Source organism: Mesocricetus auratus, unplaced genomic scaffold (assembly GCF_017639785.1).
Source record: "Mesocricetus auratus isolate SY011 unplaced genomic scaffold, BCM_Maur_2.0 Super-Scaffold_100013, whole genome shotgun sequence".
NCBI lineage: Eukaryota > Metazoa > Chordata > Mammalia > Rodentia > Cricetidae > Mesocricetus > Mesocricetus auratus.
In genome coordinates, this window is record NW_024429196.1 from 3,785,113 (window position 1) to 3,802,927 (window position 17,815).

General features: G+C 39.3%; 1 protein-coding gene across 22 annotated transcripts in view; it reads right to left on the reverse strand.

Annotated features, from left to right (window-relative positions):
* Nucleotides 1-17,815, reverse strand: part of Pard3 (par-3 family cell polarity regulator) — a 531,306-nt gene that overhangs the window by 252,025 nt on the left and 261,466 nt on the right. The gene's annotated exons all lie outside the window — the stretch shown is intronic.

Sequence of the window (17,815 nt, forward strand, 5' to 3'; positions counted from 1 at the left end):
ATCTTGGTATTTGTACACCATTCTTTGAATGTATGTTTTAGATAGTAATTATATTGCTGCAGTTTTGTGATATATTATTAAGTGAACATCTTTAAATTGAACATTACCACCTAAAATACCTAAGACCAAAACAGTTGGGGTACTAATAACCATGACTACTTACCAAAGACTTTGATAGTGAAGTCTTCCCCTTCCTTACCTACAAACTCAGCTTGTCAAAATGAGAATTTAGTAGGTAAAATTCCAAGCCTAAAATCCTTGCTCCAGGGAGGTTTCCCAAAGAGCAATCTCAAATAACTGACTGAGTATCTTGTGCCTTTCACAGGATCAAAGTGACAAAGGCTCTTATCTGTTTAGAGGTGCACAGCAAACCCAAGAAAAGAAAATGCAAATACATTCATGTATACAGTCCTTGTACTTACATACTGCCTTTGAAACCTCACTATTGTGTCACAGATATTGGTGAGAATGTTGGGATTCCAAAAGACAAAGGTGCAATAAATGCTGTTTGCATAAATAAATGAAATTCAACCCATCCAAGAGGCCACCTGAGGTTATCATCTTGCCTGATGCCTTTTCATTAAGGTGTTCACTTATCAGTCATTACTTGGCTCTTGGAGACCACTTGAATAATGATGAATACGCCTGATTGTTATCAATGTTCTTAACTAAATCAACATATTTACAAGAGACTCATTCTCCATGTACAATGGTTCAGACAGCCAAGTATGTTTCAACTTGAATGAACCGTCTAGCAACAGTGATAGACACTATAAAATCTTAATCGAAGCAAACAACCCACTGGCAATTTCTAAGGTTGTCTAAAGGGAACTGTGAGGTATACCTTAATTAATCTACTTCCATGATTACAAAAGTAATTTAGGTATATGCACAATTTTATTTTTATATGTTTCATTTCCATTCTTTATATTGTTTGTTTCACTTCAAATTTATTGTATCATCTACATTGGGAAAGGGAGCCCACCTATAACGAATATTTTATTTTATTTTACTTTATTTTATTTGAGACAGGATCTCATAGATCAGGCTGACCTCAAATTAGCTTTGTAGCTAAGGATGACATTAAATTCTGAATTTCCTTGCCTCCTCCTTGCAAGTGGTAGGATAGGTACATGACCATGCCTGATATTTCCTATTTTTCTTCATATATTTAAAGTGTGTGTGTGTCTGTGTGCGTGTGCACACACACACACGCATGCACTTGAGCCATAAACAGACACATCAATCAACAAAATGATAAAGAAGACAAACAATGCAGAGCACTCCTAGAGGCAGCTTCTCACTTCATCTCCTTCCTGTCATCTCCAAAGAATGTGCAGTCGTAGCAGAGGGCACCGTGCTGCTCTAGCTGTGGCATGCATCCTAGGAGGGGCAGACATGCCAGTGCATCCTGTATGCCCTATGCTGAGGAGCTGGGTGCTTGAAGATTGATGCTCCTGTGCTTTGAGAGGCTCTAATATATACTTCTTAGCCATCTATCTCTCTTAAGCACCAGCACATAATACATCTCAAAGGTTAACAGCATCTTGAACCTGTCTAAGAACAGCACTTTGAATGTAAACACTAACTCCCTAAATGACGCTTCTCCATTGGGAGTTGGGGGTGGAGAGACAGTAGGATCATTTATAAGCCAGATGTAAGGCAAAAAAATAATCTTACAGGTTAAGGACATTTTTATTTAAGAAATATTAATAATTTAGGTCCCACTGAAATGTTAGCAAGATGCACCCCTTCTCAAACATCTATGTGGCACCAGGGAAACAGCCACATAAATGATGCCTGACTACAATGACATATCAGGCAGAGGCAATTTGCAGAATATTTCCCTACAGTAAGTATCCCAGGGCCTCAAGCATGTAAAACTCTAGAACTGGGTATGATGGTTAGTTTAGGTCCACAAAACTTCCTTTATAAGCCTGCACTCAGTTGCTGAGGGAACTACAGATTAGCATCTCTAACCTTTTGCATGGGTCAGCATCAGCTCCTTCAGCATTTATTTTGTCTTTTTAAGAGCTGTGTACACACAGTTACTGTCAGCAAAACTAAATAGCACATCCCACGGTAACCATAAAAAATGAAACTCTACTGTCATATGATCAATATTTAAGGACAACCATGTTGATTTAAGCTGGATGTCACTATAGAACATCCAGGAAAGACACCAGAGCAGTGCCCATCCTTCTATTTTATTTAAGAATGCAGAGACTAAAACCTCTTTTTGGTGTTAAAATACTTGAAGGTGATTGTGAGGGAGGTCTAGTGACTATGTTCTTGTCTCAATGCCCTCTGTAAAATGGGAACAATAAAGACATCCTACATTCTAGAATGGAGGGGTTGAAGATGATCCATGTCCCAATACAGTATTGGAAAACTGTGCCTGCAGAAGTTGGTAATTTACATATGTCATCAAAAGCAAGTACTAGGGGCTGGAGAGATGGCAAAATCCATATACAGTTTGCTTATAGGTTCTGAGTTTGGTTCTCAGCAGGCACAGCTAATGGTTCTACAACCATATGCTTTGGTTGTATTTAACCAGTCTGTCTTTTACCAGAGAAAACAAGGAAGGCTTGATACACATAGCAGAATGCAAAGTTTGGGGTCAGTCTATGCAGAACTAACTGAAAGCGCTACGTGAAGCTCCTGTGTCCAGCTTCTGGTGAAACATCTATGCTCTGGCTCGCTTCCCAAGCTATGCTAGTAATTCAAAGGCTAAGCTTGGGGCTAGAGCCTCAGAGGACCACTAGACACTTTATCTTTCAGTGAAAAGCACTCATGCAAGCCACGCAGTAAGAAAAACGACACTTGCCTAACTATCATCCACACATGGGGAGTTTTAAAGAATGATTCAAGCTGCCCTCTATTTGAGTGGCAAATATTTTCTGAACTTCATAGAATAAAATTTCTGAAGCCCCAAATTAGGTGGATGCCACAGCAAGCTAAATGGGAGAAATTAGAAACGTTAAGGCTTGAATCCTGCACTCTTGTGTACTTCATAGCACTTTCTGAATCCAAACAGACGCAATCCCACACCCATTTTATACATACAGTATTCAAAGGAACCAGATATTTTGTAAATAAAAGACCACAGTTCTAAAAAGTAATTTATCATTTAAAAATCACTTCATTAAACACTAAAATTTTATTTCTTACCTGTCTATCACTATTATGCTTAAATGTAAAAAGGAAATGTGTGACCCTGAGGTAACCACTTAAATTTACAGTAATTCTCTCTATTTTTCTTATTATTCTTAACAGAATAAAATTTTTTAGATAATTTTTCTATAAAATGGTCTATTAAATGTTCTTTCTCACACTTTTGACATTAACTGGAGAATTTGCCCAACTCAACAAAAGACATAATACTTAGTAAGCTACAGCATCTTAGGGAAAATATTTATTTGGATATAGACAGAATGAATGAAGCTACGTTTTTTATTACATTTGGTAGATAATTCTAGAGGGATATGGCTTCCAAGTTCTCTGAGAATTGTGATGAAGATTCCATAAGGTTTTGTGTAAGGAAGCATGTAGCTACTTGACAAATTGGCAAGTTCCCTGAGGTGAGGTAGTTTCCCATCATACTAGAGAAAAATATGTGTGGTCTGACAGACTTCACAAGAGAATGAAACTCACATCAGCCTTCCAAAGAGACAAAATGAGGTGGGTGACACAAGTTAACTTTGTGATCACTGTGTTCTATGAGAGTTTTAGAGGTGAGAGAGAGACCAAAAAACTAGCAAGGAGTTGGGGGTTACCACACCAACATTCAGAAAGTAGAGGAAGGAGAACTATGAGATTCAGTCAGCCTAAGCTACAACCACAGAACCTGACTTTTGTGGGGGGGGGGCAGGGGGAGCAATGGAAGAAATTACTTAATCTCCATAGGCATGTGCATCTAAAAATCCATTCACATTGCTTAGATTTTCCAATTTAGTGGAATATGTTTTAAAGGGATATTATAATAATGATCTGAATTTCATCAGTATCTACCATAATGGCTTCCTTTTCATTTCTAATTTTATTATCTAGTGGAGGGATAATAAATTAGGGCTCCCTCTCTCTTTCTCTCTCATTAGTTTGGCTAAAAGTTTTTCAATACACAAAACAAAATCAAACAACAAAAGTCAAATTCACTCTCCACAAACAAGACTAAATCATAAGATCCTATGGAATAAAATTTCTACTGGAACAAAGAGAGCAGTGGCCGATAGTTAACTTCCAATAGTTGACTATAATACCCACTGGCTTTAAGAATAATACCCACTAATGATAAGTACTATCACTTATGGATAGTTGGAAACTATGCATTTTTTAATATGACTAACTTTGTCTTCTATCAATAGCATCTAATTTTCATTAATGTAATGTTTAAAAATGTTTGACCACAGGGCATGGTGGCAACACCTGTAATCCTAGCACTTAGAAGGAGGTTGCAGAAGGATCCCAGTGACTTCCAGACAGCCTGGAGTACATAGTGAGACCCTTCAAAAAAGAAAAAAGAAAGAAAGAAAAAGAAAACTTTAAAAACATATATATGTAATAAATAAATTTTAAAAACAAAAATAAGTACATATTACAAATGCTTTGTTGGAGGAAACAAGATACACACAGCTTTAAAATTCTTTTATCTCCACTACATAGCAAAATTGAAATGACCCAGAATATGTGACACCATTTCTCTAATAAATAAATAAACGTTAAAAGTAGAAAGTTTTGTTTTGTTTTGCTTTCCGAGACAGGGTTTCTCTGTGTAGTTTTGGAGCCTATACCAGCACTCGCTCTGTAGACCAGGATGGCCTTGAACTCACAGAGATCCACCTGCCTCTGCCTCCTGAGTGCTGGGATTAAAGGTGTGTACCACCAATGCCTGACCAAAAGTAGAAATTTTATGTACTGAGGTTAAAGCACCAAAAAGAAAATAAAATGAAGCAGAGTGCCAGTGAGAAGGCCCAGTAGGTAAAAGTACAAACCTGACAAGCTCAGTTTGATGCCCACTTCACACATGGTGATGGACAGAAACTCCTCCATGATTTTCCCTATAAACCATATGGTGATGGACAGAAAGACTCTTCCATGATTTTCCCCATAACCCATATGGTGATGGACAGATAGATTCCTCCAGATTTTCCTCATAACCCACATGGTGATGGACAGAAAGATTCCTCCATGATTTTAATCATAACCCACATGGTGATGGACAGAGATTCCTCCATGATGCTCCCCATAACCCATATTGTGATGGACATAGAGACTCCTCCTTCGTGATTTTCCCAATAATCCACATGGTGATGGACAGAAATCCTCTTCCATGATATCCTCTGATGTTCATATGTGTATGTCCACATACATACACACACTAAATAATAAATGTAAAAATGTAATAAAAATATTTAAACCAGTATCAAAGAATCTTAAGGAAATATTGACAGTAATAAGAGTATCTCCCTGGGTTGGAGAGATGGCTCAGAGGTTAAGAGCACTAACTGCTCTTCCAGGAGTCCTGAATTAAATTCCCAGCAATCACATGGTGGCTCACAACCATCTACAATTCAATCTGGCGCCCTCTTCTGGCATGTAGGCAGAACACTGTGTAAGTGACAAATTTTTAAAAAATCTCCCTAAAAGAAAATCTTCAAAATTTAAAAACATTTTTCAATTACAGTGTCAAAATTACACACACACACACACACACACACACACACACACACACACACACACACACACACACACATGCACATATATACAGCAAAAACTTAAAAGGACAGCTGCTAGCACGCACTAGGGACTTGGCAGCCCTAGTTAATCCTGTCACTCTCAACCCCCGTATCATCCTCAGCACTCCCCTTCACAGTAGTGTCTTTACAAAGCAGAACTAACTGCAGGCCCACATGGCAAGCCTGTGATCATCTGAGCAAGGGGTAATTTGGACAGTTGTGCTGTTTCTAACACACAAAGTTTCAATAATGTTTTCTGAACATTCTACATGAAACTGGGCCCTACAGTGCAGTGGTATACATGAACAAAAAATCTGGGTGGGGAATACTGCCTCTGCCTCACTCCCATTTGATTCACTGAGCCCAAATTTCGGCTTTCTTCTCCACCCTCCCAACTGCCATGCTCAATGATACTGGTGAGCCTGGGCTTTGCTGTGCACACTAAAGGTGCTATACATCCTTAGCCATAATTCCTGCTTTCTTAATCTGAATACAGGAAATAACAACCTTAACCATTTCACCATAAGTTGGCAGTGATGAAACCATGGAAATCACTATGTGGAAACTAAAATAGTTGGGAAAACAGAGAGAGCCCATTCTCGCAGCCTTCAAGGTGAGCTGCAGACACCACAGACAAACTTTCAGTTGCTTAATTCTCATAGTGATGAGCAGTTCTTATTAAAGTTGGGTCTAGATAGGGGCTGGAGAGATGGCTCACCAGTTAAGAGAACTGGCTGTTCTTCCAGAGGACCCGAGTTCAATTCCCAGCACCCAAATGGCAGCTCACAGCTGTCTGTAACTCCAGTACCAGGGGGTCTGATACCTTTACACCAACACATAAAATAAAGTTAAATAAATTTTTAAAAAAGTTGGGTCTAGATAGAATTCTTGGCTCCATGCAGAGGCAGAACTGGGCTTGGAAAACTGCATTTAAGTTCTTCAATTTCACCATGCTCTTACATCAGTTTCTGCTTGTGGACTGTGACCCAGTGTTATCAAGGAGTGGACATGACCCAAAGGGACTGGACAGTGACGGCAGGAGAATTTGTGAGAAAATAAAATTTATGATAAAAAATTTAAGTTCTGAACATATAATGTTAATTTTACATGATGTTATAACTTCTATTAAATTGTCTCTGAGGGGTTTTACTTTAAGGAAAGCAATAAATCAGTAAATAAGGACCAGAAGGGGTGTCCAGGAAATGTTCTGGGGTATAGTGGCAGGATTGAAAAGGACTTTTACTGTATCTTGTAGCATACATAACCTCATAATGGACTGATTTTTATTTAAAGCCCACAATAGTCTTGCAAATCTCTCTTCACAATAGACATTGCTGCACTGCAATTTCTCTGGAAGGCAATGTCAGTAGGAATCAGAGATGCAGAAAGTAAGCAGGGCATGGGCAAACTGTTCCTGTCACAGCTGTCTTAGTTACTAGGAGACTCAGGGTGACAAGGAGGAGGCATTGGTGGAGTGAATGTGATAATTAGACAGTGAGTAGTACAAGAGACAGAGATATTGCTAAGACAGACCTCACCATACTAGTTTTTTCTTCTTGTTCTCATTCTTCTCTTCCCTCCTTCTCACCCCCCCCCCCAGAAATGTGGAAGACATCGGGAATCTGGACTAGAAAAGTGGTTGAGTGTTGCAAGCAGAATTTAGTGTGCCATTTTTGCAACAGCTTGCAAGACAGGTGCTGAGAGCCATGAGAAACCCCAGGCTGAAGAGAGTTTAGAGTGAACAATACTCACAAATGGCTGGGAACTGTTCATGTGAAATTTTGGCAAAGAATATGGCTGCTTTCAGCTTTAGTCCCAAGAACTTGCCTGAGGCTACATCAAAAAGTAATGGACTAATTTCTTTGGTGGAGGAGATTTCAAGACAGTCTGATATTGACCCTGTCATATGGTTATTAATCACTTTTAGGATGGTCTACAATGCAAAAGAGCAAGTGAGGCAGGCAGAAAGAAATACAAATTTTACAGTTGGAACAGAAAAAGAGCACCAGGAAATGTAATGTTGCAGCCAAGGCTTGTGCTGAAGGAGATGAGGAGACTAAGGTGTGATCAGCTGTGGAATAAAGAGATGAATGCCCTCATGGCTTTCCCAGTGTGCTCTCTGCTTCCTTCTTGTGCCTTACGATGGAAGCTATCAGCTTGCTGCTACAGTAGCATGCCTAGCTGGGTCCCTACTTCCCTGCATGACAGAGATGGCCTCTTATCACACTAGAACCAAAGGCCCCAATATACCCTTCCTTCTAAGAGTAGCCTCAGCCAAGATGGTTCATCACAGTAATAGAAGGTTACTAAGACAGGTGCCTCATCAAATAAATCAGAGAACCAGAAGAAACTGCAAATAGCAAGAATGAAACAACAATAAAGGTAAGATGCAATGGGACTTTCTATGGGAGATGTAATTTCAACAGTTACTTCTTGATGGCAAGCACACACTCTTGATTATTAATTATGAAGGGGTCGCTAGGAATACACTAAGAAAAACATCATTTCCTTCCAGAATTCCTACATTTCATTATTTTAAGTTGTTAATCAACCAACAAAGAGCCACGCTCAGGTCCTGTATCGAAATTCTCCTGCAAAGATAACACTAAAACATGCACAGACTTAATGCTCTGCAGTACAGTGTTTGATCACGCAAGTGAAGGATACCCACTGACTTAAACTGAAACCAGTAAGGAGCGATGAAGGAGATGAAAATAAAAGTAAAGTAGCCACTTCTCTCAATGTCCCAGTTGAATTCAATGAAACAAAAGCTAGTAGGAAGACTTCCTGGAGAATTGGAGAATAATATTATCTAATAACAACTATTATGTTTGTCACAAGACATGCAGTAATGATTAGTTTCAAGGCTTAATTTTAAAGTGTGACTTCAAAAGTTTAATATTAGTAAAGCTTCCATGTTTGCATGGTTCATGATTCCCAGGATATGATACAAATGTCAAACTAAACGCAATATTAACTGTGCTGTGTTTGCTGTGGCTGGCCCACATGGTGGGTATTAGCATGGGTTCCATATGCAGGAGGATTTGTGCCTCGCTTTACTCATTTATAAATAGAGTAACAGTATTGCTTCATTGAGCTTTCATGAGGTTAAAGGAAGTAATTAACACGAGGCTCTGAGAACATTGCCTTGTAACTATTAGAAGTAAGCTAAAGCTGCCTTCTAGATACATGAGAATGAAAAATTAACTTATAACAAATGAATGCCCTCTAACTTATGTGGAACAAAGTTTAGTTACAGAAATTAAAATACGTCAAGCTGTCCAAGAAGGAGACACACTGGTAAAATGTCATTTTAACTGTTGCTATGAAAAGCTATAGCTTCTCTTTCTCAGTACATTTTGTCATTTACATCTAGGGTTTGAAATCATATATATTACATATTAATAATAAAATATGTTTTTTCTAATATAAAATTTTATTAGAACCTTTATAAAATGCTAAGATAATTTTATAACTTTGGTAATTTCAAATTTATTGTAATAGACAATCATCAATCGACATGTCATTTACCAAAGGACGTATTTCCTTTGTATAGCACTGAGGAATGAGCCTAGGGTCCTGTACATACTTTGGAAGTGCTCTCCTACTGAGCTAAACCCCAGACTAATTACAGGACGTATGATACTTACAGTAATTAAATGATTCATTAATAAAAATATTTCAGTATTTAAGATCAATTTTTTTGGAGGCCATCTATAAAAGACTGTTTCAAATAAATGAGAATTTGTAATAGAAGGTTTCCTTCATGGGGACAAGACAGCTGACGCAGGCATTCTAACAGGAAGGAATCATGGTGGAGAGTTTGGCAGAAAGGCTGGCTGTGGCCTTGGAGACATCATGGCATGGAACAGAATGGGAAGTAAAGATGCTCACCCCAGGGTGGCCATGGGGTGAAGGAAAACAGAGTGTGGGTTGTGCCCTACTATCCACTTCATAGAAATGCGCTCAATACTCCCCTCTACTGGCTACCCTCCTAACACCCAAGCCAACAGCACCTAGGTTGGGACCAAACCCATAAAACATAGGCCTTCAGGGATACTCCAGATAAGAATTACAGCATTCTTTCTAGTTATTTAATGACTAGTAACCCCCAAAAAGGGTCAAGCCCACCGAGGTCTACCAGCTTCATAGTGAACTACACTACTCCACACTCGTCTTCTGGCCTCCCACACTTTTGTATACCCTCAAAACAGAGTTTCTGACTGCTTGGGTCCAGCACTTGTTGCATAGGTTACCCATTCAGCTGGCCAAATACTTTTCTAGATAAGTTGTATAAAGATGTTTCTGAGTAAGATACCAATGTTTAAATGGTTAGGTTGAAGAAAAGAAGACTGTTCTCCCTAGCATGGTTGGAATGAAAATAGAATCAAAAAGCTGAGTAAGAGGGAACGTGTTTTGCCTATTCTGGGAAATGAGACACACTGGTCTCTCCTCATCTTTGAACTGAACGCTTTGGTTCTTGAGCTCGCAGGCACAGAAGGCAATTTACACAAATAGCTGAGGGTCAGGGGTATGTTCCAATTCCATGGAGGTCTTGGGAATTTGCAACCCCCATAATCATGCCAGGCAATTGTTTAAAAGAAGCTTTTCTCTTGGGCTTGGGGTAAAGTTCAGTTGTACAGTATGTGCTTCGTGTGAGAAATCACAGGTTCCATCCTCAGGCAGGCAGAGAGGGAAGCTCTGTGAAAGGAGCTGTGTATTACCCTATGATACCACAACCACACTTGTGAAAGGATCATAATCCCCTTTACAGATGCATCTCTATATCTCATTTATATTGAATTTATATTTTTCTTATGGATTTAGTGAAGTTGTGATATTACTTCTTTAGGTGTAATGAAGATTGCACCAATTTATGATGTTTTCATTTTATGTAAGATGAAGGCATTGATATTAAAGGGCCTCACTTTTTAAAGCAATTGTGCTGAGGCTGTAGCTCAGTGGTTGGGCACCAGCCTAAGTATGCTCTTGGTCTTGAGAATCATCCCTAGCAACAACATAACATAAAATAAAAGAAAAAATAATTTTATTTTTAATCCTCTCCTCTGCCTTTTGTAGGACCCACAGTTTAACACCTGACAGCTTCCATGGACTGAAGCCTCCATGGTGTCTGCTCCAGAGGAGGGATTTTCAAACTAAGAACTGGGTCTGGGCAACATCAAGAAGGTCCAACCCACTACAATCATGTATCCCTAAAATTTCTTACATCAGAGAAGTCTTGAGGCTGGGAAATCACTTTATTATTTCATAGTCATATCATTTGCTTTTGATTACACAATTGAATCAATTATGTTGTTGCTTTCGGCTCCCTAAGGCTATCCCTGGGGGTACAATTAAGTCCAAATTTATGATTTCCTACCTGGACCAAATATCTTTAGCTCATATAATACATAAAAAATTTTCTTATTGGTATGTCCCAGAAGAGTGGTCTTCATAAAAGAACCTCACTGTAATTTTAAATAGGAAATGATTAAACAAAATACACAGGGCAATTAAGAAACACAAAATACAGCAGATACCATTTTAAAATATATATAAAATAAATATATATTTAGGTCACAAACAAAGACCAGAATGGTTTCACTCTAGGTGTGGATTTCTGAGAGTTTGCTAAATTAACCAACTAAGTGAGTTTGGGCTATGAGCAACAGGAAAAAGACTATTATATGATGCTTCTTTCATGATAAAATAGATTTTGAAAGTGAAAACCACTTAGAATATAAGACACTATGATTAATTTTAAAGGGGGGGGCAAGATATGAACGCCCCTCCTGGTTTGAACACATGCAACCATGTCCTGGAAACAAGGAGGAAGCCCAGGGTAAATGACTGCACCCCAGAAGACAGCAGCAAGTTTCTTCCCCAGTTCCACAGCTTCCCTGTGGAGTCAGCCCCACTTTGTTATACAAATTAGCTGTGCAAGGGTCTGAGCTGCTTTATAATATCAAATACTTTTTTTCTTCAGACCCCAGAATCTTATCCTTTTTTTCCGGTATTCCTAGGAAGCTCTGACCATGTTGAGTATCCCTAGACATTTCTGCTACACTTTGGGAATCAATTATTTTGGCTCTATTTACTATCATTTGGAAAACTGCTTCTTTATAGAAAAGAATTTGAGATGTGGGGAGAGGTTTATGGCTCCAAATTAAAAAAAACAATTGGTTTAGTTATTCCTTTGTTAATACTTATTTAGGCAAATATTTCTGTATGATATCTTCCTAGACTTAGAATTGTAAATTTAGAGACAGAGGTCAAATCCACTTTCAGAAAACCTTCAATTCATTTATCAGACTAATAATCAATCTCACCCGGATAGGAATCCTGCAATCTACAATGGGAACCTACCTGAAAGACGTACTGGTGCAGTAGCAGCACAAGTGTTATGGGAGTAACCAACCACTCCTTGCTTGACTTTAAAGCCAACTCCATGAGATGAATCCATCCCCAACAACCTGAGACTAGCTAGGTTGGCCACAGGCCTTACACGAAAAGCTACTACTATTATTTTGATAAAGGAACATAGTAATAAAACAACTCCTAATGACGACATATTGCTATACTTAATAGATAATTGCATTACTCCATCCTCTCAAAGAAGCTTTTTTATTTTTGTGGTAGACAGGATCTTTTTCTTTTTCTTTTTTATTGTTTAAATTTAGATTAGAAACAAGGTTGCTTCACAAGTCAGTTCCAAGTCCCTCTCTCCCTTTCTCTCCCCTCCTCCCAATCCCTTCATTATCCCCTCATTACCCCAGGGAGGGTGAGGCCCTCCATGGGGGTGTCCATAGTCTGTCATTTCATCCAGGGCAGGGCCTAGACCCTCCCCCAAGAGTTCAGGGTGAGAGTGCATCTCACATGGTAGACAGGATTTTTAACACTGAAAAGCCCAGTACAGAGAGAGACCCCAGAGCACTCAACTCTAAAAGGTTTACTTTCATCAAACCTTACCCCTCAAAGCTCAGAGATGTACTCAAATAAGGAGCTGGAACAATTATAAAAGCCAGAAATGATGGTGTAGCAATCCCACTGCTGGATGGACACTTAATAAAGGGGGATCAGCATTCAGGAGAGAGAACTTGTTCTGGAAGCCACCAGTGCCCAGCCCGAGGTTAAAAACAAGAAAATTCAGGATATATAGAATGTATCTGGTAGTCTTTAAGAGAAATCTGTCACTGGCAACAACATGGGTGAACCTAGAGAACAGGATAAAATAATCCACACAGAGACTATTGTGCAATCTAAGAACACTGAACTTGGAGAAATAAAGAAAGTGTACAGGAATGGGGATGTCACAGGCATCAAAAGGAAGTACAGAACAGCCACAGTGAATAATGTATTAGAGTCTTAAAAACAGCGAAGACAGTAAATGCAAAGGTTTCCAGGACAGAGGAGAAGGAAAACAATACACATGTCAGCAATGCATATGGTAATTAGCTCAGCTCAGCTGTAGGTATATTCTCAACCAGCAAGGTGTACGCATCTATAAAACATTAATCAGTTAATTTTAACGGATCAGAAAGAAATGGTAATTCTTATAATTATGATTAGCTGAAAATAATTCTAACTAGTGGACCGAGATTCACACAGGCACAAAGACAGCAGAACTAAGTTCTGAATTAGGGTGGGAGTCCCCCAAAAGCCATGTTTTTACCATTACTCGAGTTTTCCAGACCACAGTTGTGTTTTTCGATCCACATGACATATTCAAAGTTCTATTCCTAACAATCTGTTCAATTTATACTCAGAGGGGATCTTAACCAGGAAGGTCTGGTCCAAATTTTAGCTTCTTACTCGAAACAAGTTCGCCAGTTGTTTTATGCCAGTCACACAGCTAACCCAAGGGTGAAGGATAACTTTTGGGTTCCCTGAATATTATGTCTACCTTTGCAAGTGTTAAAAAGTAACCGGGAGGGCTGGAGAGATGGCTCAGAGGCTAAGAGCACTGACTGCTCTTCCAAAGGTCCTGAGTTCAATTCCCAGCTAACAAATGGTGGCTCACAACCAACTATAATGATATTTGGTGCCCTCTTCTTGCCCACAGACATGCAGGCAGAATACTGTATGCATAATAAATAAATAAATCTTTTTAAAAAAAAAGAAAAGAAAGTATTGGGGAGATGCAGAGCAACAAGCAATGCCTTCATGTCATTACACAGGGCAATCACATTTTGTAACAAACAAACTCAAAAGTCTCTTAGTTTGAAGAGATTTCAGTGTTAGAGTCCCTCAGGATAAAAATCAAGACCAATGTTGTTTCCAATAGGCACAACAATCTGTTGGAAGGAACAGACAACAAGATGGATTCTAGTAACATGAAACCATTTAGATCAGGAGAAAACAGAAGGGGCTTTGAAAGAGTCCAGAAGGAACTAATCAAATATAAAACATGATGAAATTTGACCTATTACTGCAAGTAATCAATGTTCTAAATTTAAAATTTGAACAAACAGCCCTATCAAGTGAGCTGGGCTTCGTACCACTGAAAATAAAAATCACCACCCTCTATTTCTCAGCCACCCAAGATTCAGAATTCCCATTTTCTCCCCAACCCTAAAGAACCCTAAGCATCAACTTCAGATCCACTGGAATTTCTGTGAGCCATTTTCAATGTCTCCTAGGAAATTCACAATTGCTTCATGACAAGAAACTTCAAACCTGCGTGCTAGGACCAACTACTTTCTCTCTTCACACACTTGCACCAGCCTGCACGTGGGGTATGACTTTTCATCTGCCTTGACTGCTCTCCGCCCTGTTGATTCTCTGTTCTCAAACTGCCTTTCAAAATCCTTACTGGTGAAAGGAATACTCACTTAACACCCAGTGGATTCCAACCTGTCTTTCACCAACTTGTCTCCTAACGTCAAATATCTACACTTCACAGTGTGGAGGCAGTCTAAACTCTATCCTTCCTGCAGCCCCTCACCCCCAGTAACCTCGCAGCACTTGGGAACACTCACAGACAAACGTTCTGCCTATTTTAATGATTTTGTGCCTTGACTCTGTCCCTTCTGGGTCACCTCTCTCTAGGGTATCCAGGGAAACTGAGTATCACTTGCTTATTCCAGTGTGTGGCAACTCTGCCCAACTATAAAATCCCCCATTCTGCATTAAAGGAATATGGGTTCCAGCCCTCAAATCTGAGTGCAAACAATTGTTTTCTCAGTATTAATCACCAAAATCAGAGGGAAAGGAATATTTAATTGCGTAAGAACAAAATGGCAAACCTGAGTATACTTACAGAGTATTTTCACCTGGTCTAGGAACCAATTGCAGCAGGTTTAGAGCTTAGGATAGGTTGGGCCTCCAGCTGTCTCTCTTCCAGGTCAGGCAGGCTTATATTTATTTGTATTTGTATAACCATCCAGGCTCATACTTCTTTCTATTTTTTTTTTTTTAAGTTCTTACCCTAGCTTGAGTCTGGCAGCCAACCTATGGGACTAAAACCCAGTTCTCCCAGGTTCAGTGATGAAACAACTTTAGGTTTCAAAGCATAAGTGAACTAATTTTCTGCTTAAAATTCCTAATGATTTGGCTGTTTCTGGAGCCTGGAACTGTACTACCAGGAAAGCTTGCATGTCTGCCTGTCTTCTGGGCTGTAGAGAAGTCTGCCTTCCCTCTTCCCTCTCCATAGAGTTCAGCCAGATTCTTCTCCACTGCTTCCTCCGCTAGTTGACGTTTCTATCAAATTCCTCAACTTTTCCATACTGGCTTTGATTTTTCAAGTGAGAGTACATGATTGCACAAAGCCACGTAGTTTCTGTGGGGTTTCCTGTAATTTGTAACACAGAGCAGAGACAGATCTTGCTCCACTTCACCACAAGAATTGTTTGAATTTTAAGAATTATGGATCTTATAAACATTTCCTGGTTCTTTGTCCCATTTGCTGGATACTGAAGAACATTCCAGTAGACACAGTCTTCTTCCATCCAAACAGTAAACATCTGCCAGTTTTATCAGGATTTTGAGTAATTAATTTAAAGATCAGTGTGCATGAGTTTTCTGTTTTCACTTGTAAATGAAAGTATGCAATTCAAGTAGTTTGTGGGCTAAAGGTTCATTTATTTTTGTTATTAAGACAGAATCTCACATATAGCCCAGGCCAGCCTGGACAATTTGCATTCAAAGTTGTGAGTTCAATTCTCAGGACCTTAAAAGCCATGATGATGGTACTCACATGCAGTGTGAGCACCCTGGGGGTGGGAACAGAAAGATTAGATGGTCAAGGTCATCCTCGAGACACAAAGCTAGTTCAAGGCCAGCCTGGGCCACACCTGGTTTCTAGGAAAATAAAAGTTTCTGTCGAAAGTCTAATTATTTCTGTCTAAATAATGAAGAAACCAGCTTTCAGAGTAGCCGCTGTCATCCTGTTAGTGCTGATGTTGGTGTCTGCTGTTTCCATGACCCAGCTTTCCATGGAGCTGTTTATCACCTACAAAACCTCTGTGTGGAGCTACTTCCTCAACTGGGAAGCTAGGAATCAATAATTCCCAGAGTGTGCTCAGCATGGAATTCTGATTGTCTATACTTCTCTTATCTCTTTAAATTTTGCCACGTGTTTCCCTGCTTCTAATTCATTTCCTCTCCTCTGTGTGTTTAATTGGTCACCAGACAGTAAAACTGCAGCAACGCTCTTACGTGTGTGCACACCTTTCCTCTTGCATAGCAACTGTTCCTATTGTAGCCCAATTTCTTCTGGCTGCACTGATGTAACTGTCTTACTCCACCATCTGTTCCTTTAAAAAATCATTGCCACATATTCTTAGTTGATTAATCTCCAAAACCACCTCTTGTGTTGTCTCACTGAAGATTAAAAGTGTAAAGAAACTGCTATTCTGCTTTAAGATTAAATGCAATTTGCATGCTATCCAGCTCTCATCTGGCCTTGAGAACCAACACTGCCTTTTACCTCTGGAACTAGCCTCCAGTCCCATGTACTAAATCTTGCTCTAAGACAGCCCTCCGCTTGGGAGAACTGTGTGTTGAAATGCTGGGTCCCAGTATCCTCCTTTACTGACCATAATCTAAGGAAGCCACCTGACATCAAGTTTCTAAGAATCTGTGATGGAAAAAAATCACTTCATGAAAATTAATGTACTGAAACTTTCTGGGGAAAAATTATTTTAGTGAATAGTCTTCTCTTCACAAAAAGACATTTCCCCCTATGGTGACAAATGCTCTGTCTATATGCAACACTCTGGTCACTACTAGTCAGTTGCTTATGTTCCTCTGCTCTAGGGGGCATTACTGGCCTGACTTCTCTTAGCTGCTGTAATTGTACCTGAGTCATTGGTGAGATTTGTTCTTCCTTTTGTAATACTCTTGTTCAGAACCTCAAACTTACCATCTTACATGCTTGACCAGGGGAAGCTGAATCCATGTCCCCTAGCCATATGACTTTGGCAGTACCAACTAATTTCTTTTTTTGTTTGTTTGTTTGTTTTGTTTTGTTTTTGTTTTTGTAGACAGGGTTTCTCTGTGTAGCTTTGGAGCCTATCCTGGCACTGGCTCTGTAGACAAGGCTGGCCTTGGAACTCACAGAGATCTGCCTGCCTCTGCCTCCTGGGTGCTGAGATTAAAGATGTGTACCACAAACACCCGGCTGCCAACTAATTACTTTATTCAGTATTTTTTTTAATTTATGGATTATCCTTATTTAAGGATGTTGATAAAAGTATTTAATAAATGCTAGCTTTTTTAATTACTGTGGTGTGCTCACTGAAGCTTAGTGTTATGTGTATTGCTATCTTCTTCCAATACTCCAACCCTAGAAACTCATTGCCATTCCAATTGGATCTGGAAGTTCTTATTGAATGGAATAAGAATCAAATTGCATTCAGCAGTCTATTTTGACATGAAAGCTTCTGTTACAAGCTTCTCCACCTAAACTTTTTAGTGTTTGATCAGTATTGCTTTGTATTCTGCATGTGTGAGAGTTGGGCTCTTTGTCCTTTGATAGAACATGCGCTGTAGAAGAGGACTCACTCTACACTGTAGCATGCTGTCTCTATCAGAGGCACAGAACCTTAAAGAAGACACTCTGGCTCCCCAAGTAAGGAAGT